Source organism: Pinus tabuliformis, chromosome 5_2 (genome assembly GCF_031772625.1).
Source record: "Pinus tabuliformis cultivar Carrire ecotype Pingquan chromosome 5_2, CPIR1, whole genome shotgun sequence".
Lineage (NCBI taxonomy): Eukaryota > Viridiplantae > Streptophyta > Pinopsida > Pinales > Pinaceae > Pinus > Pinus tabuliformis.
The window spans coordinates 891,536,570-891,540,187 of NC_142306.1; the positions used below are offsets into that span (position 1 = coordinate 891,536,570).

At 39.5% G+C, this 3,618-nt stretch overlaps 1 pseudogene; it reads right to left on the bottom strand.

Moving 5' to 3' along the window:
* Positions 1 to 807: 807 nt before the first annotated feature.
* On the bottom strand, positions 808 to 1,423 carry LOC149162164 (small ribosomal subunit protein uS19-like; annotated as a pseudogene).
* Positions 1,424 to 3,618: the final 2,195 nt, after the last annotated feature.

The following is a 3,618-nucleotide window of genomic DNA, read 5'->3' on the forward strand; positions in this document are numbered from 1 at the left end:
TTATGATTGTGTCATAGATCTAGACTTCAGTAGGTTTTATTTCTATCAGTTGTTGCACATCTACAATGTTTAGCAGCCATTTGTATTGTTGAGATTGTTTGTCATCCACAATCTTAAGTGGGTTCTTTTTGTACATCATTGAGAAGAAAACACTACAACACTTACTCTATGTCAAATCATCCCAGCATCAATAAATTGAAAAAGAGGAGGGTTGTATTGCTAATTATAGGCAGAGGATATGGTTGGGAGGTTATTTCTTGTTTTCTCATCATACATTCTTGACCTGGGTAGCATTCTAAATCTCCATAATTGTATAACTATTGTAGAGGACGCAACTCAGGAATTTGGCACTACAAACCAGGAAGGGACTACAATACTAAGTCTGCCAGGAAGCCTAGTATGAAATAGAGTTTATTTACAATAAAATCCCCTAGCTACTCAATGTTATTGGCTTTGAGTGCTCTCCCAACCTGGTAAGGAAGAATAGTAGCAGGGAAGGAATAATGAAATGAAATGATATTTTAAAGTTTACAAAACTAAAAATAGTTTATGAAACCAAGATTTATGTGTTGTTGAAGGAAATTTCATCAAAATAAACAAACAATTCAACTTGTACAATATATATAGTGAATTAGCTAATTAAATTTAACAATACACCCAAAACTAGTCTTCAAAAATTCATTTAAGCATTGTGAAAGGATTTACTAATGTGAATATGAAACCAATTATCTGTGCCTATACTTGTAAGCCGAAACCAGTTAAGAATACCCCACTACATATCCAACAAATCAGATGATCTAAGTTGGTCTATTTCAGAGGAATAAACCTAGAGGAGTGTGTAGCACCAATAACAGGTCTTCCATGCTTAACTAATACGAAATAGAAAACCCTGCCAGATAATGGCCAATTATCTCAGGCTTGATTTCAACCTGATTGAGTGTCTTCTCATTGTAAACACTAATAATGCTACCAATAATCTCAAGAAAAATTATCATGTTACGGATTTGGGTTATAACTAGCTCTGGTTTCTCTCCTGCAGGAGCTTTCTGTTTCGCCTTACGGAGCTTCTTGATCAAGGCCATTGGCTGCCTCTTCAAAGATCATTGAAACCTTCTTCAAGCATGATCATGGAAGAGATTGATGAGCTCTTCATAGGTCATGTGCAAAAGGACACCCAAATCAACACCCCTGTTCTCTTTTTCTGTTGCACTTTGCCGACATCCACATCCACATCTGCCATGGCTACAACTGAATCAACGGAAAATGCCTTTTCTCTACTACGGAAAAAAAACTCAACGAAGACCTTACCTCATGAGTTCATGTACAAAACGGCATCTAGATCAACACCCCTGTAGGAGAACTTCTTGAACGTTATCTTCTTTGGCTCTAATATGTCGACATACACATCAGTGTTTGCCATCATTGCAATTGAATCAATAGAGGAAACCTCTCCTCTACTCTGGAAAATACACTTAACGAACACCTTACCTCAAGAGTAGCAGGAAATTATCTGATTAGATTTTAATAATTTGTCAATTAAGTAGAGGGAAATCAAATTTAGTGGGTTTATTTTAGTTTTAGATTAGATTTTCACAACTTGTTGATTGTTTATGTTGTCACTATTGAGTAGGAGGTTTTTTCTTGTAGAGGTTATGGTGGGCTCCAGTATTGTAGCAATAATGCTACAACTCCTGGAGCTTCCTTCTCTAATTTTATCAACCCGGTAGTTCATAACAAACTTGGAAGCAACGGTGTTGTATGCACAAGTACTAGCTCTTGTCGCAACTATCACTTGGTCAGCTGGCACAAGTCCGCTAGGGCTCAAGCAAACTTCTATATGTTCTCAGAAGAAGCTTTTTAAGTGATGAACGAAAGCTATCTCAAAGGAAATTAACCTACTTTGCAAGAATGAACTGAAAGCCAACAAAACATGGAAACCCTAGTAAACCCTAATTTGACCAGCTTAATCCTTACGATGCAATGGTGGGAATGCAACTTCTAAAAATGGTGCCATTACTCCTAGTGAGATGAGATGCATGAGTCTAAACTACTTTCATCTGAATAGAACATGTTTTTGTATTTTTTCTCAAGTGGTTGGAGTGATTATGACAGTGCTTCTTACTGGGTCTTTGACTGTGCAGGGGTAGTTCAAGGGGAGGAAGGCTTGGGAAAGGTCAGGAGGACTCTGAGAGGTTCCCGGGGATCCCTAACATCATTCCATGGAAGTTCACAACGTTCAGATTCCTGGCAACCGTGGTTGCAAGCTTCTACAGGATGTCTGCAGGGGATGCTACAGGAAGCTCGGGATTTCTACAGGAAGTCTGCTAACTTCTATAGGATGTTTTGCAATCGGAGTTTTGGGTGATGGAGGAGTGAATGAGCTGTATGGGTGGATAGGTAGGATGAGAGGGGAGCTTGTGATGGCTTATGAATAGAGAGATGAGATGGAGAGGGGGTGTGTAAAGCTGGTTGGTCGATAGAAGGGTAGAGGCGATGGAAGGCCGAAAAGATAAAACAATGTGGATAATAGAAGAGGTGGTGGGCGAATGATCTAGCTGGGAGGTAAGGAGATGGCTCAGGCACGACTGAGAAGGGTAAGGAAGTGATAGAGTGGTGTTTCACAGTGTAAATGAAACCAATCACCTCTGTCTTGCACAAAACCGAGAATTCATCAACCTATTCTAACTGTTTTATTAAAAACCAAAGAACAGCAATGTAAGTTAAGAGAGAAATCGTGCATGGTGCTGAAACAAAGAGTTATTGCTCAAGATCTAAATGCATGGACACTTCTACCAATGGAAATATTACTTTAAAGCTTGCATGAACATGTAAAACTGTGTTTTTTGGTGGTTGGCACGGTCTACACTCCCAATCTCTAAACAGAGGTGGAAGTGAGTGTACGATCAACCTTTTCTTGGAACTCTGATGAATTCTAATCCTCCTACTCTAATCTAAACTGCTGAAAGCACTTTATCCATAAAACTAACCTACTTAATCACATCAATAAATTCGAATCAGCAGACTGTGTTTTCCAAATGCATGTCAAGGGAAAGAAATGAAATGCTGAAAGGAAAGACAAGTAACAATACAAAGAAAGGAGGCCTATTGCTCTCAGGTTGGGCCCAAACCTGAGAGCTATAGCTCCTCTAAGAACTCAGAATTGAACTCAAATCTGCCTGCCTTTTATTAAAAGATCATAATCATAAGTCTAACAACATGCCAAAAATGGCTTACAAAGAGCAAAACAGAGCTATAGCTCGTGATTCAAAATCTGCAACAAAGGTTCAAAAGTCCCCATCGAAGGCTACAGCCTCAATATTTATACATTATGAGGGCCAAGCTGGCCTCCTAAATTAGTGGGGCTTGGCTGTCCAACTAAAAGTAAACTGTTGTTCCTGTAGAATCCGTTGGCTGCCTTCTAGCTCAGTGGTGATAGCTGTTGGAGCTCGGAGTTGGGGTGGAGATCACGAGGAAGGTCATTCAAGGCTGTGGACAACCTTCCTACAAACCCGCAATGCCACCTTGGCTGTCTCCTTGCCTCCATCTGCGTGGTTTTTTCTCCATTTAATGTCAAAAAACCTGAAATAACCATGTATTAGCCACATAGGCATAATGACT